A 17,254-nucleotide genomic window follows, 5' to 3' on the forward strand; every position below is an offset into this window, starting at 1 on the left:
TATCGCCGACTCCTGTCGCGACAGGATTGGTCGAATCTGGACCAATAGTGGACGGGCAGCCGAACTACTTTCCTCCGTCCAGCGCCACGCTACGGAGAGTTTAGGCGGGTAAGTTGAGTTTACTATCGTCTGTACAGTATATAAATTAGGTAATTAAATTAAACGACATTAACAAATTAATTTATAAATTAATACATTAATATTAATATTAAATATCAATAAAATTAATAAATTATACAAAAGTTTAATACAGTACTGTAATTTTATCATTTTTACGTTATCTAAAATTTTGTCTTTAGTCATCATGACCTCTGCCATGGAGAAGAATTCTAAGAGCAGGAAATGTATATCCCTTGAAGAAAAAGTTAAAACTTTGGATCGGTTAAAATCTGGTGAGAAAGTAATAGTCATTGCTAAAGATTTAAAATTAAACGAGGCAACAATTCGATCAATAAAAAAAAAAATGAAAACAAAATAAGGGCTAGAATTTCCTCTGGATCTTTAAGCTATGAAATAGCACAACCAATATTTAACATTGGTATGTTCGTAAAGTCGAACGAGTTAAGCGAGAATGAAATCATCGTTATTCCTATTTCGTTAGACTTTTCGAACGATTCGTTACTAACGTGTTTAACTCGTTTGACTTTACGCACGTACCCATTATTAAAGACTTCGATACAAAAATGAAAATTTGTGAATTGGCAAAGAAGTTTGATCTACCGGAATTGTCGGTCAGAACAATTATAAAAGGCAAAGAAAGAATTCTCGAAGCTGCAAAAAATGCTCAATCTTTAAATTCAAGCATCATTCGTAAACGTCACAGTATTATCGCTGAGATGGAAACAATGTTAAAATTATGGCGTAATAATCAAGTAAATGTGAAAAATTGTAAAATAATATAGGCCTAATTTGTTATACATATGTATTATCTAAGATTTTATTAAACATTTTTTTTTTAAATTATTGTTTTCTTTAGTCTCCAATTAAAAATTATTTGTATGTATTTATATGCAAAATTATACCCCGACTTACGCGAATTCGACATACGCGGTTACCACTCGGTCCCATCTATCGCGTAAGTTCGGGGTATTACTGTATCAAAGTAATCCACCTCTGTCCAGCCAACGAACATCAAAGCCGCGTCGGCTCTCCAAACGGTTGTTGACACTGTCTAAGGCCACCATACTCAACCTGCGGCCCGCGGGCCACATGCGGTCCGCTGACCTTTTGTGAGTGGCCCGGACGTGACCAGTAAATAATGCAGTCAAAATATGAATTTTGAAATTTTCGTGGCAAAAAATAGATTTGGTCACTCCGCCCACACGCTAAGTGCTTTTTGTCCATAGAAAGTTGTCGCCAGATCTCCGAGCATTGTGAACATATGGTGGCCATCAGGGGGAGATCCGCAAGGGATGGTTAAAGTAGAGCTAGACTTAGTAATTTATTGAAACCCATAGCGCCTACACGCGATACCCGTCCCGTGTTGTTCCCGAATATTTTCGTGTTGACCTCATTTGTCGAACCCGAATATATTCATTTCTGCATCGGAACGTTTTTGATACTAGATGTCGCTATGCGTCATAATTTTTATATTAAAACGAACTTTAGAAATAATTTTTTGTTTTTATATTTATTAATATATCTATTTTGTTTGTGAGAAATAAAAAAGTAATTTCGGATGATAAAATAGTCACGATCATTAAAAAAAACCTGTAATTTTCATTAGGCTTTATCGACGAAAATTCAACATGGCGTTTAGAATTTCTACATCAAATAGGTTAAAGTCGTAAGTCATAACTTGTTTGTTTTGCTTGTGTTCTGTGGCTCTGTAATTGTTAAAGTACCTTAAGAGTTATAATTGAGTAAACAATAAATCACACTGAATTAGAGACCATTTTATTTGAGAAATTGTAATTTATAATTATTATCAACCATGTCAGGAGTGTCTTCCAAATACAAACGAAAAATGTCTGATGAAAATAGATTGTTTCGAGACGAATGGGAAACTGACTATTTTGTAGTGCAAAACAAACACGGTTTGGCAACTTGTTTGATTTGTCGTGAGTGTTATATTAAAAAATATAATATTGCTCGTCATTTTAACACTAAAAATAAATCGTTCAATGATACTTTTCTTCCGGGATCTCTCATAAGACAGGAGAAATTGGCTATTTTTAAAAAGTCATTGTAAAATCAACATAATATTATGTCTGTGGCAATAGTACAAGATGCAGCTGTAACGAAAGCATCGTATGAAATTTGTTATATACTTGGTAAACATATGAAACCGTCTACTAATGCTGAAATTGTGAAGGAATGTTTTTTAAGCGCTTCCAATGTACTGTTTGATAAATTCAGTAACAAAAATCAAATAATTTCGGAAAAAAAAAAAATCCAGCTTTCAGATTCTACCTGTGTTAGACGTATTGAAGATATTGCAAACCATATTTGTGATAACGTAATTGAAGACTTAAAAAACTGCAAGTTTTTTAGTTTAGCTTTTGACTCTAACACGGATATTTCAGCGATATCACAATGTTCGGGTTTCGGTAGATATTGTACAGTACAAAATTCAATTTGCGAAGAATTTTTGAAATTCCTTCTAATGAAGAGCCAGACCAGGGGCAAAGATTATCTCGATACTATTTGCAATTTTCTAGAACATAACAAGATAGATATAAAAAAATTAGTTTGTGGCTGTCCTTCAATGATTGGATCTGAAAATGGATTTATTTCTCTACTGAAACAAAATTATGATTTGACAAATCTAATAACATTTCATTGCATCATTCATCAGGAAAACTTGGTTTCACGTATTGCTAATCCTGAAGTAGATACTGTGATGAAAACTGTCATAAATATAGTGAATTATATCCGAGCACGAGAACTGAACCACAGAAAATTTAAAAGTCTTTTAGAGGAAATGGGTAGTCAATACAATGATGTTCTTTTACATACCTCGGTACGTTGGCTTAGCAGGGGGAAAGTTCTGGAAAGGTTTTTTTCTTTGCGAGAAGAAATAATGCGGTTTTTACAGCAAAATAGTAAAATTTACAGTGAACTGCGAAATAATGAATGGTGGTGTATTGTAGCGTTTCTGTGCGACATTACAGAGAAGCTTAACAGTCTCAATACTAATTTGCAGGGTGAAAATAAAATAATTTCACAGATGGCAAATAAAATATTTGCCTTCGAAAATAAATTTAACATTTATTACCAAAAAATACAAAACAAAATACTGAGAAATTTTCCAACCATGACAAACGCTAAGCAAAACGGTATTAATATTTCTCCAGAAAACTACAATTTTTTCAAATTATTTAACTGCATTATCTGAAAAATTTAAACATAGATTTCATGATTTAAGAAAAATAAAAAAATATCCTGTTGTTCATTGAAAACCCTGGCTCTTGGAACCCGTAATAATATCAAAATTGTCTAATATATTTGCATGTAATTATGCAGAGCTATTTGACGAATTTATTAAGATGAAGAACAATACACACCTGGAAGCTATTTTTTAAAAAAAGAAAGCGGATAATAATTACGTTGCCTGCTAAAAAATAGAGCCCAAACAATATATAATTGTAAAAAACTGTGCTCAAATTTTACTTACGTTCTTCGATTCAACGTATCTATGTAAAACGTCATATTCAAAATAAAATATGCAAAGAACATATATAGAAACCAACTCACTGATTCATATCTGGATGCCGTCTTACAAGTTGCATGCAGTAATTACAAGCTTGATTTGAATGAAATTGTAAAAAAAATATTCGCAATATCAACTATCACACTAAATTTCTATGGTAAGTAAAAAATTATGTAAGTTTTTTATTATAATTGTTATGTTGCAACCCGCGTGTAATAGCTATCATGTGTATGTGGTCCTAGAAAAAAAAAAGTTGAGTATGGTGGGTCCAAAATGTATTCGTAAGGTGTCGCGTTCGAAAAAACCCGCTTCTGTCCGAACAGAAGGCAATGTTGACACTGTCTAAGGTGGATTGGTAAGGTGTCGCGTCCGTGGGAATCCGCCTCTGTCCCGCCAACGGCCATGAAAGCCAGCGTCGGCTCTCCAAACGGTTGTTGACACTGTCTAAGGTGGATTGGTAAGGTGTCGCGTCCGTGGGAACCCGCCTCTGTCCCGCCAACGGGCATGAAAGCCAGCGTCGGCCCTCCAAACGGTTGTTGACACTGTCTAAGGTGGATTGGTAAGGTGTCGCGTCCGTGGGAACCCGCCTCTGTCCCGCCAACGGGCATGAAAGCCAGCGTCGGCCCTCCAAACGGTTGTTGACACTGTCTAAGGTGGATTGGTAAGGTGTCGCGTCCGTGGGAACCCGCCTCTGTCCCGCCAACGGGCATGAAAGCCAGCGTCGGCCCTCCAAACGGTTGTTGACACTGTCTAAGGTGGATTGGTAAGGTGTCGCGTCCGTGGGAACCCGCCTCTGTCCCGCCAACGGGCATGAAAGCCAGCGTCGGCCCTCCAAACGGTTGTTGACACTGTCTAAGGTGGATTGGTAAGGTGTCGCGTCCGTGGGAACCCGCCTCTGTCCCGCCAACGGGCATGAAAGCCAGCGTCGGCCCTCCAAACGGTTGTTGACACTGTCTAAGGTGGATTGGTAAGGTGTCGCGTCCGTGGGAACCCGCCTCTGTCCCGCCAACGGGCATGAAAGCCAGCGTCGGCCCTCCAAACGGTTGTTGACACTGTCTAAGGTGGATTGGTAAGGTGTCGCGTCCGTGGGAACCCGCCTCTGTCCCGCCAACGGGCATGAAAGCCAGCGTCGGCCCTCCAAACGGTTGTTGACACTGTCTAAGGTGGATTGGTAAGGTGTCGCGTCCGTGGGAACCCGCCTCTGTCCCGCCAACGGGCATGAAAGCCAGCGTCGGCCCTCCAAACGGTTGTTGACACTGTCTAAGGTGGATTGGTAAGGTGTCGCGTCCGTGGGAACCCGCCTCTGTCCCGCCAACGGGCATGAAAGCCAGCGTCGGCCCTCCAAACGGTTGTTGACACTGTCTAAGGTGGATTGGTAAGGTGTCGCGTCCGTGGGAACCCGCCTCTGTCCCGCCAACGGGCATGAAAGCCAGCGTCGGCCCTCCAAACGGTTGTTGACACTGTCTAAGGTGGATTGGTAAGGTGTCGCGTCCGTGGGAACCCGCCTCTGTCCCGCCAACGGGCATGAAAGCCAGCGTCGGCCCTCCAAACGGTTGTTGACACTGTCTAAGGTGGATTGGTAAGGTGTCGCGTCCGTGGGAACCCGCCTCTGTCCCGCCAACGGGCATGAAAGCCAGCGTCGGCCCTCCAAACGGTTGTTGACACTGTCTAAGGTGGATTGGTAAGGTGTCGCGTCCGTGGGAACCCGCCTCTGTCCCGCCAACGGGCATGAAAGCCAGCGTCGGCCCTCCAAACGGTTGTTGACACTGTCTAAGGTGGATTGGTAAGGTGTCGCGTCCGTGGGAACCCGCCTCTGTCCCGCCAACGGGCATGAAAGCCAGCGTCGGCCCTCCAAACGGTTGTTGACACTGTCTAAGGTGGATTGGTAAGGTGTCGCGTCCGTGGGAACCCGCCTCTGTCCCGCCAACGGGCATGAAAGCCAGCGTCGGCCCTCCAAACGGTTGTTGACACTGTCTAAGGTGGATTGGTAAGGTGTCGCGTCCGTGGGAACCCGCCTCTGTCCCGCCAACGGGCATGAAAGCCAGCGTCGGCCCTCCAAACGGTTGTTGACACTGTCTAAGGTGGATTGGTAAGGTGTCGCGTCCGTGGGAACCCGCCTCTGTCCCGCCAACGGGCATGAAAGCCAGCGTCGGCCCTCCAAACGGTTGTTGACACTGTCTAAGGTGGATTGGTAAGGTGTCGCGTCCGTGGGAACCCGCCTCTGTCCCGCCAACGGGCATGAAAGCCAGCGTCGGCCCTCCAAACGGTTGTTGACACTGTCTAAGGTGGATTGGTAAGGTGTCGCGTCCGTGGGAACCCGCCTCTGTCCCGCCAACGGGCATGAAAGCCAGCGTCGGCCCTCCAAACGGTTGTTGACACTGTCTAAGGTGGATTGGTAAGGTGTCGCGTCCGTGGGAACCCGCCTCTGTCCCGCCAACGGGCATGAAAGCCAGCGTCGGCCCTCCAAACGGTTGTTGACACTGTCTAAGGTGGATTGGTAAGGTGTCGCGTCCGTGGGAACCCGCCTCTGTCCCGCCAACGGGCATGAAAGCCAGCGTCGGCCCTCCAAACGGTTGTTGACACTGTCTAAGGTGGATTGGTAAGGTGTCGCGTCCGTGGGAACCCGCCTCTGTCCCGCCAACGGGCATGAAAGCCAGCGTCGGCCCTCCAAACGGTTGTTGACACTGTCTAAGGTGGATTGGTAAGGTGTCGCGTCCGTGGGAACCCGCCTCTGTCCCGCCAACGGGCATGAAAGCCAGCGTCGGCCCTCCAAACGGTTGTTGACACTGTCTAAGGTGGATTGGTAAGGTGTCGCGTCCGTGGGAACCCGCCTCTGTCCCGCCAACGGGCATGAAAGCCAGCGTCGGCCCTCCAAACGGTTGTTGACACTGTCTAAGGTGGATTGGTAAGGTGTCGCGTCCGTGGGAACCCGCCTCTGTCCCGCCAACGGGCATGAAAGCCAGCGTCGGCCCTCCAAACGGTTGTTGACACTGTCTAAGGTGGATTGGTAAGGTGTCGCGTCCGTGGGAACCCGCCTCTGTCCCGCCAACGGGCATGAAAGCCAGCGTCGGCCCTCCAAACGGTTGTTGACACTGTCTAAGGTGGATTGGTAAGGTGTCGCGTCCGTGGGAACCCGCCTCTGTCCCGCCAACGGGCATGAAAGCCAGCGTCGGCCCTCCAAACGGTTGTTGACACTGTCTAAGGTGGATTGGTAAGGTGTCGCGTCCGTGGGAACCCGCCTCTGTCCCGCCAACGGGCATGAAAGCCAGCGTCGGCCCTCCAAACGGTTGTTGACACTGTCTAAGGTGGATTGGTAAGGTGTCGCGTCCGTGGGAACCCGCCTCTGTCCCGCCAACGGGCATGAAAGCCAGCGTCGGCCCTCCAAACGGTTGTTGACACTGTCTAAGGTGGATTGGTAAGGTGTCGCGTCCGTGGGAACCCGCCTCTGTCCCGCCAACGGGCATGAAAGCCAGCGTCGGCCCTCCAAACGGTTGTTGACACTGTCTAAGGTGGATTGGTAAGGTGTCGCGTCCGTGGGAACCCGCCTCTGTCCCGCCAACGGGCATGAAAGCCAGCGTCGGCCCTCCAAACGGTTGTTGACACTGTCTAAGGTGGATTGGTAAGGTGTCGCGTCCGTGGGAACCCGCCTCTGTCCCGCCAACGGGCATGAAAGCCAGCGTCGGCCCTCCAAACGGTTGTTGACACTGTCTAAGGTGGATTGGTAAGGTGTCGCGTCCGTGGGAACCCGCCTCTGTCCCGCCAACGGGCATGAAAGCCAGCGTCGGCCCTCCAAACGGTTGTTGACACTGTCTAAGGTGGATTGGTAAGGTGTCGCGTCCGTGGGAACCCGCCTCTGTCCCGCCAACGGGCATGAAAGCCAGCGTCGGCCCTCCAAACGGTTGTTGACACTGTCTAAGGTGGATTGGTAAGGTGTCGCGTCCGTGGGAACCCGCCTCTGTCCCGCCAACGGGCATGAAAGCCAGCGTCGGCCCTCCAAACGGTTGTTGACACTGTCTAAGGTGGATTGGTAAGGTGTCGCGTCCGTGGGAACCCGCCTCTGTCCCGCCAACGGGCATGAAAGCCAGCGTCGGCCCTCCAAACGGTTGTTGACACTGTCTAAGGTGGATTGGTAAGGTGTCGCGTCCGTGGGAACCCGCCTCTGTCCCGCCAACGGGCATGAAAGCCAGCGTCGGCCCTCCAAACGGTTGTTGACACTGTCTAAGGTGGATTGGTAAGGTGTCGCGTCCGTGGGAACCCGCCTCTGTCCCGCCAACGGGCATGAAAGCCAGCGTCGGCCCTCCAAACGGTTGTTGACACTGTCTAAGGTGGATTGGTAAGGTGTCGCGTCCGTGGGAACCCGCCTCTGTCCCGCCAACGGGCATGAAAGCCAGCGTCGGCCCTCCAAACGGTTGTTGACACTGTCTAAGGTGGATTGGTAAGGTGTCGCGTCCGTGGGAACCCGCCTCTGTCCCGCCAACGGGCATGAAAGCCAGCGTCGGCCCTCCAAACGGTTGTTGACACTGTCTAAGGTGGATTGGTAAGGTGTCGCGTCCGTGGGAACCCGCCTCTGTCCCGCCAACGGGCATGAAAGCCAGCGTCGGCCCTCCAAACGGTTGTTGACACTGTCTAAGGTGGATTGGTAAGGTGTCGCGTCCGTGGGAACCCGCCTCTGTCCCGCCAACGGGCATGAAAGCCAGCGTCGGCCCTCCAAACGGTTGTTGACACTGTCTAAGGTGGATTGGTAAGGTGTCGCGTCCGTGGGAACCCGCCTCTGTCCCGCCAACGGGCATGAAAGCCAGCGTCGGCCCTCCAAACGGTTGTTGACACTGTCTAAGGTGGATTGGTAAGGTGTCGCGTCCGTGGGAACCCGCCTCTGTCCCGCCAACGGGCATGAAAGCCAGCGTCGGCCCTCCAAACGGTTGTTGACACTGTCTAAGGTGGATTGGTAAGGTGTCGCGTCCGTGGGAACCCGCCTCTGTCCCGCCAACGGGCATGAAAGCCAGCGTCGGCCCTCCAAACGGTTGTTGACACTGTCTAAGGTGGATTGGTAAGGTGTCGCGTCCGTGGGAACCCGCCTCTGTCCCGCCAACGGGCATGAAAGCCAGCGTCGGCCCTCCAAACGGTTGTTGACACTGTCTAAGGTGGATTGGTAAGGTGTCGCGTCCGTGGGAACCCGCCTCTGTCCCGCCAACGGGCATGAAAGCCAGCGTCGGCCCTCCAAACGGTTGTTGACACTGTCTAAGGTGGATTGGTAAGGTGTCGCGTCCGTGGGAACCCGCCTCTGTCCCGCCAACGGGCATGAAAGCCAGCGTCGGCCCTCCAAACGGTTGTTGACACTGTCTAAGGTGGATTGGTAAGGTGTCGCGTCCGTGGGAACCCGCCTCTGTCCCGCCAACGGGCATGAAAGCCAGCGTCGGCCCTCCAAACGGTTGTTGACACTGTCTAAGGTGGATTGGTAAGGTGTCGCGTCCGTGGGAACCCGCCTCTGTCCCGCCAACGGGCATGAAAGCCAGCGTCGGCCCTCCAAACGGTTGTTGACACTGTCTAAGGTGGATTGGTAAGGTGTCGCGTCCGTGGGAACCCGCCTCTGTCCCGCCAACGGGCATGAAAGCCAGCGTCGGCCCTCCAAACGGTTGTTGACACTGTCTAAGGTGGATTGGTAAGGTGTCGCGTCCGTGGGAACCCGCCTCTGTCCCGCCAACGGGCATGAAAGCCAGCGTCGGCCCTCCAAACGGTTGTTGACACTGTCTAAGGTGGATTGGTAAGGTGTCGCGTCCGTGGGAACCCGCCTCTGTCCCGCCAACGGGCATGAAAGCCAGCGTCGGCCCTCCAAACGGTTGTTGACACTGTCTAAGGTGGATTGGTAAGGTGTCGCGTCCGTGGGAACCCGCCTCTGTCCCGCCAACGGGCATGAAAGCCAGCGTCGGCTCTCCAAACGGTTGTTGACACTGTCTAAGGTGGATTGGTAAGGTGTCGCGTCCGTGGGAACCCGCCTCTGTCCCGCCAACGGCCATGAAAGCCAGCGTCGGCTCTCCAAACGGTTGTTGACACTGTCTAAGGTGGATTGGTAAGGTGTCGCGTCCGTGGGAACCCGCCTCTGTCCCGCCAACAGGCATATCGATAGCGAATATGTTTATCGATGGTTTGATGTTTCGTTGTTATTTCGCATTTGTTGTTATTTTTTTTATTATTAGAGTGATATAGTTAGAAGTTTTGTTATGTTTGATGTTAGTCAGACTGCTAGATTTTTTAAATTGTGTCGTTATAGTATATTTGAATTTGTTTTGTATGATTGAATTCATTTATGTATTTGTGGCCCTTTTGCCAAAATGGTATTTTTGATATGACAGCACTTTTGTATAATGCTGCCCATCAAAAATGTGTACTTATTTTCACGATAAAATATCAAATATAATTAGAATATTTATAAAAAATAATGCAATTAAAATTATATAATTTTAAGTATTAAGTAAGATAACAATTAAATATCGTACATCGTTATTGATCAATTTTGTATGTTATATTTAAGACATAAACGTAAATTGGAACTTACCTGAGATTGTGTGAATGTTTCGCTTCTATGTTGACTAAATTGTAATATTTTTTTTGTATTTTATCTGTTGGTTTTTATTTAAAGTTTTCTTACGTTTGTTATAGAAAGTATATATTAGGAAAAAATTGAATATTGAATTTAAGTATATTCGTACATTTTAGAATTTTGCAACCGGATTAATTAGTCGATTAACTGCCATAATATTTTTAAACATAAGACAACCTAAAAGCTACTCGATAACTTCAATAATAATGTGGAAATATTGTCCTACTGAATGAATTATTGGCTAGCGCTTATTCCAACCGGAGATTTAGAAGAGATTTAATATATTAGCAATATCGTACTAATAAACGAAATATTCTAGAATAAAACCTTAAACTTAAATACAAATCTTTACTCGCTAGATTTAAAAATTCTAAATTTAGGATGGAAATTTAAAATGAAATAATAAAAGTGGAAGCATAGTTGGCTACTTTTTGGCGTTATTATCGGAGATTTACTAATTTGTCGAAAGTGGAGTTGGCAACACGTAGGGATTTTATGGTTGGAAGTGGAGAATTGTCGTAATAACGCATAGTAAGTTTGTATTATGACGTAAATTTACGCCAGTAATTAGTTTTAGGAGGAGTTTTGTCCATTCGGTTGATTATAAATATGAATATTAAGCTCAGAGTAAGCTAGAAATTGTTTAATTCGTTAGAAAACTCAGTTAACATAACTTTGGTGTTAATCATACACAATATGTTAAAATATATCAAACTTTGAAGTGAATTGATGATTCTATGAATTCATATGACATCAAAATCACATGTTAAAATGTTTCCTGGATAATTCAATATTTCCCTGTATATGTCAGGAAAATCCCTTGTATAAAAAGGGGGAAATGTTTTCTGGGTAATAATGAACATGAATTTCAGGGAAAAGTAATTATTCTTTCCTTTCAGGCAACATTTTACCTCTACCAAATATAATCATTATTCCAGTTCAGTTACAAATTAATTCCTATTTGAGTAAACACAATCTAAGAGAATTGTATCCTAGAAACATTACAAGAGATCGTTCTAGACATATTTATATAGACCCTTTAAAACTTACTTCCAGCAATGCTAAATGATTGGAAAAACTAGGAATATTATTTAAAATCAATGTTTATGTTATAATAGACAAAAAATGCTCATAAAGTATTAGATGTGGCTATTTTGCTGCCGACCGCTCTGGTAGACGCCCTGTAAGTCAAAATCTGTGCATCTGATCGTGTGTAGGCAAGCTGTTTTTGCCAGAAGTGTCGTAAGATGATCCCTTTCTTGATGATATAAAATAATAATGGTTTGTCTGGCTTTTGGTGATAGAAAAAATTATTGTCACATGCTCCTTCTGGTAGTGGACTAAGTAGTGAGGAGGCAATGTGGAGTTTTTGGGAGATAACGAGGGCTTTGGGTTTGGGTGTGTATTTTTTACAAAATGCCTATTATTGAGCTCGTTTATTCTTTCATGGTTGCCATGTTTGTCAGGCTCTCAACAAAGGTAAACCCGGTTTTCAACTGCCATAAACCATTGTGCAACATGTTGGTTGACGACTGGTTGAATGGCCTCTGTGATTGAATTATTTTTTTCATAATGTAAACAAAGGTTTAATAAAAAATGTTTTTGTTTTCAAGAACAAACTTTATTTTCATATACAAATTTCGCTTTCTGTGCTATTATGTATTGTAATAAAAAATATCTAAGTCCAAAATAGCTGTAAACAGTCAGCTACTGGTGCCATTATGTTATATGTAGTGTGCGAAATTTGGTTATGTGGCAGTTGTAATAAATATAAACTAGTAAATAAATACATATTTAGAGTAGCACGAAAGTAACTTTGCAATTAAAATTTTCATTATAACTAAATTAATTTTGAATAGACAAGTTGTCTTTTTTGTATTCATGCATCATTTAAGTCTCTGTGCATAGAAGTAAGTCTTATGTATTGTATAAACTTACACAATGAACAAAATTAAATTTGCAATAGCAATGTTATACACAAAATAGTATATCTAACAATAAATATATACAAAAATATTTTTGTTAACCAGTGGCATGTTATCCTATGGGCAAAAAGGACAATTGCCTAGGCCCTGCACTAACAGGAGGCCCCAAATAAATCTTTTACAATAAATTATTTTTCTCAAAAAATTCTCTCAAAGAAATATGTCTGAAGTCAACACTACTGTAATGGGCCCCACTAATTCAAATTCACATGGACTTGATGAAGCTATAATATGCCACTATCATTAACTTATTTCAACTTTTGTATTTTGTTTTATGATTCTTTCAAGTTATCAAAAGTAATAAGATTACATATTAAATTTTTTAAAAGAAAACCATAAACTTAGTGTATTTGACAAATATGATAATATGATAAACTCGCATTAGCATCACTACTTGTGGGACTGTAAGTGTTGACTAACGTCCAGTAGTTGACTTAAACCCATAGTGTGTAATTTTTGTCCACAAAGAAAGTTATACTGCATACCAATTGTTAAATTTCACTATATACTACATTAGAAGACTGCAGTTTCTAATTTTTGTGAATTTTATCCACCATAATCCTGGAAATAATGTTATGTTAATAAATAATTTTGTCGATTCAGTAAAAACAATTTTTAAAGCTGAATGCTGGTCTTTTTGGTCGATTGAGAATATAAAAAAGTATTGGAATTTATAATTCCCTTTTATTTGATAGTCAAAGGAATACTTATTAGTTTAGGTTTTGGCATTTTAAAAACAAAATTCTTTAATATAACTGTAAAATATAAGATTATAGTACTTTTCATATAAACCTCGAAACATCCGGAAATTTTGAATACAAAAATCAGCTAAACTTATATTTTGTTCAAACTTTCTAATAATAATAATAATAATAATAATAATTCTGTCAGTTAAGTGGAAGGTACATCACCATTAACTAACATTATTTAGTATAACATATATACTTTGAACTAGAAAAAGGCTAATGGTAGTCATTAACTTGGTTTTCCTACACCAAGGGAGGAGGACCTATGACATTTTATGGTTTCTAATGCTACCATACATGATATAGAGTGATGAAATTCAAGACAGCAAAATTAAACTTATGAAAATATATTTTTCTTTTCTCTTTTCCAATAAAAAATGTAATTAATGTATAGTTTAAGTATATTATTGGTGCATGTATACTAAATATATATAATTATGCAACCTGCAATACATTGTACAGGTTCACTAGGTCTTTCTAAAGTAGGATGAATCCTTTTAGTTAAAAAAAAAAATTCCTCATCTCTGCCTGCTGTCAAGTATAGGTTCCTGCTGAGACATCAAAAATCTCATATAAACTAATAGTTATTGATAGTCCACTGTATTTAAATTAAGAGGGTTTCTTTTAAGTATGAAAGAAAGTATGGCTATAGAAGGGAAACAGTAAAAGATATTTTCCACACACAAGTTTATAGCAATCAAACACAATTGGCAATTATTAATTTGTCAGTGTCAATTATTTTCTAATTTGACAATTAAGTATTTCTATATTATTGTTTTGGATTAAAATGACCAACTTGAAGTTTATCTTNAACCCGCCTCTGTCCCGCCAACGGGCATGAAAGCCAGCGTCGGCCCTCCAAACGGTTGTTGTATGTTTTATGTTAGTCAGACTGCTAGATATTTTAAACTGTGTCGTTACAGTATATCTGAATTTTTTTGTATGATTGAATTTATTTATGTATTTGTGGCCCTTTTGCCAAAATGGTATTTTTGATAAGACAGCACTTTTGTATAATGCTGCCTATCAAAAATGTGTATTTTTCGATAAAATATCAATTATAATTAGAATATTTATCAAAAATAATACAATTTAAATTATATAATTTTTAGTATTAAGTAAGATAACAATTAAATATCGTACAAAGTTATTTATTAATTTTGTATGTTATATTTAAGACATAAATTTAAATTAGAACTTACCTGAGATTGTGTGAATCTTTCGCTTGTATGTTGACTAAATTGTAATATTTTTTTGTATTTTATCTGTTGGTTTTTATGTAAAGTGTTCTTACGTTTGTTATAGAAAGAATATATTAGGAAAAAATTGAATATTGGATTTAAGATTATTCGTACATTTTAGAATTTTGCAACGGGATTGATTAGTCGATTAAGTGCCATAATATTTTTAAACATAAGACAACCTAAAAGTTTTCTGGGTAATAATAAACATGAATTTCAGGGAAAAGTAATTGTTCTTTCCTTTCAGACAACATTTTACCTCTACCAAATATAATCATCATTCCAAGTTCAGTTACAAATTAATTCCTATTTGAGTAAACACAATCTAAGAGAAATGTATTTTAGAAACATTATAAGAGATCGTTCCTAGACATATTTATATAGACCCTTTAAAACTTACTTCCAGCAATACTAAATGATTAGAAAAACTAGGAATATTATCTAAAATGGTATTTAAAATCAATGTTTATGTTATAATAGACAAAAAATGCTCATAAAGTATTAGATGTGGCTATTTTGCTGCCGACCGCTCTGGTAGACGACCTGTAANCCAACAGGGGTCCCCAAATCAATCTTTTATAAGGAAATATTTTCCTAAAAAAATTCTCTCAAAGAAAAATGTCTGAAGTCAACATTACTGTACAGTACATGGGGCCCACTAATTCAAATTTACCTGGGTCTCATGAAGCTATAATATGCCACTGTTATTAACTTATTTCAATTTTTTTTTACTTTTAATAACTTGAAAGAATCATAAAACAAAGTAATAAGATTTATATATTAAAATTTTTTTAATGAAAACCATAAACTTGGTGTTTGACAAATATGATAATATATAATGATGGTACTCACATTAGNCAAAGAAAGTTATACTGCATACCAATTGTTAAATTTCACTATATACTACATTAGAGGACTGCAGTTTCTAATTTTTGTGAATTTTATCCCCCATAATCCTGGAAATAATGTTATGTTAATAAATAATTTTGTCGATTCAGTAAAAACTATTTTTAAAGCTGAATGTTGGTCTTTTTGGTCAATTGAGAATATAAAAAAGTATTGGAATTTATAATTCCCTTTTATTTGATAGTCAAAGGAATACTTATTAGTTTAGGTTTTGGCATTTTAAAAACAAAATTCTTTAATATAACTGTAAAATATAAGATTATAGTACTTTTCATATAAACCTCGAAACATCCNTTGGGTTTGGGTGTGTATTTTTTACAAAATGCCTATTATTGAGCTCGTTTATTCTTTCATGGTTGCCATGTTTGTCAGGCTCTCAACAAAGGTAAGCCCTGTTTTCAATTGCCATAAATCAGTGTGCAACCTGTTGGTCAATGACTGGTTGAATGGCCTCTGTGATTGAATTATTTTTTACGTAATGTAAACAAAGGTCTAATATAAAATGTTTTTGTTTTCAAGATATGCATAGAACAAACTTTATTTTCATATACGAATTTCGCTTTCTGTGCTATCATGTACTGTAATAAAAAATATCTAAGTCCAAAACGGCTGTAAATGGTCAACTACTGGTGCCATTATGCTATATTTAGTGTGCCAAGTTTGGTTATGTGGCAGTTGTAATAAATATAAATTCTTAAATAAATACATATTTAGAGTAGCACAAAAGTAACTTTGCAATTAAAATTTTCATTATAACTAAATTAATTTTGAATAGACAAGTTGTCTTTTTTGTATTCATGCATCATTTAAATCTCTGTGCATAGAAGTAAGTCTTATNCATAGCATGTAATTTTTGTCCTCTAAGAAAGTTAAGGCTGTTATACATGTTACGGAAATCCTCAAAGAATGTACTTAACAGACGAATAAAAATCGGATATAACTGGCTGGATCGAACATAGTAATTTACAAAACTTATTAAAATATTTCCCAACGTAAAAAGAATTATTTTTATTTAAAGGTGGATAGATAGAAAAAAAAAATCAAGGTTAATCCTCAAAGGATTTCCGTAACGTGTATAACAGTTTTTATATTTCATATCAATTGTTAAATTTCACTATATACTTCATTTTAAGGTTGCAGTTTCTATTTTCTTATCATTTTTATGATAACTAATATTATTTAGTAATATAATATACTAATATTATTTAGTATAATGTGTATACTTTGAACTAGAAAAGAGATTAATGGTAATCATTAATTTGGCTTTCCTACACCAGGGATGGAGAACCTGTGTCATTTTGTGGTTTCTAATGCTACCAGACAAAATATAGTGTGATAAAATTCAAGACACAAAATTAAACTTATGTTATGAAAGTACATTTTTCTTTCTCTTCTCCAATAAAATATGTAATTAAGTATGGTGTATGTATATTATTGGTGCATATATATAGGAAATATATATAATTATGCAACCTGCAATACATTATACAGGTGCACTAGGTCTTTCTGAAGTAGGATGAATCCTTCTAGTTAAAAAACTAATCATCACTATCCTGCAGTTAAGTACAGTATAGGTTTCTGCTGAGACATCAAAAATCTGATATTAACCAGTAGTTAATGTTAATGATAGTCCACTGTATTTAAATTTAAGGGGGAGTTCCTTTTAAGTGTGATAAGAAAGCATGATTTTCAGTAAACTACATACTGAAATGTAGATAGTTTTATAACTTATCAAATCCAAGAAACTTTTATCTTTGTCTTGTTATTTCCAGTTGTAAATTTGTTAATCCTCTTGACAACAATTTCTTACCTGACCATCTCAATTCCTGATTCTGCTTCATTTCCTTCCTCAGCATGTGACAGGTTATGTGAAATCATGACATTTTTTTGCCATTATTTCTGCCTTGTTGATGGTTTGGCATGTGCCCATGCTACAGCAGTCTTGCCAACAGCTTGCTTTACATTGATCTTTTGCTATACATAGTTATCAATGTTGCAAAAAATGATGCTCAAGAGTATGCTTCAGTATTTAGCCTTATTCCAAGATCAGCTGTAGAACAACAGTACATAGCACTCAACTTGCATGTTTTCCAGTGAGACCCAAATGAAGCAGTTGTCATCTGACA

Source organism: Centruroides sculpturatus, unplaced genomic scaffold (assembly GCF_000671375.1).
Source record: "Centruroides sculpturatus isolate CEXI.00-Female unplaced genomic scaffold, Cexi_2.0 scaffold398, whole genome shotgun sequence".
NCBI classification, from domain to species: Eukaryota; Metazoa; Arthropoda; class Arachnida; order Scorpiones; family Buthidae; genus Centruroides; species Centruroides sculpturatus.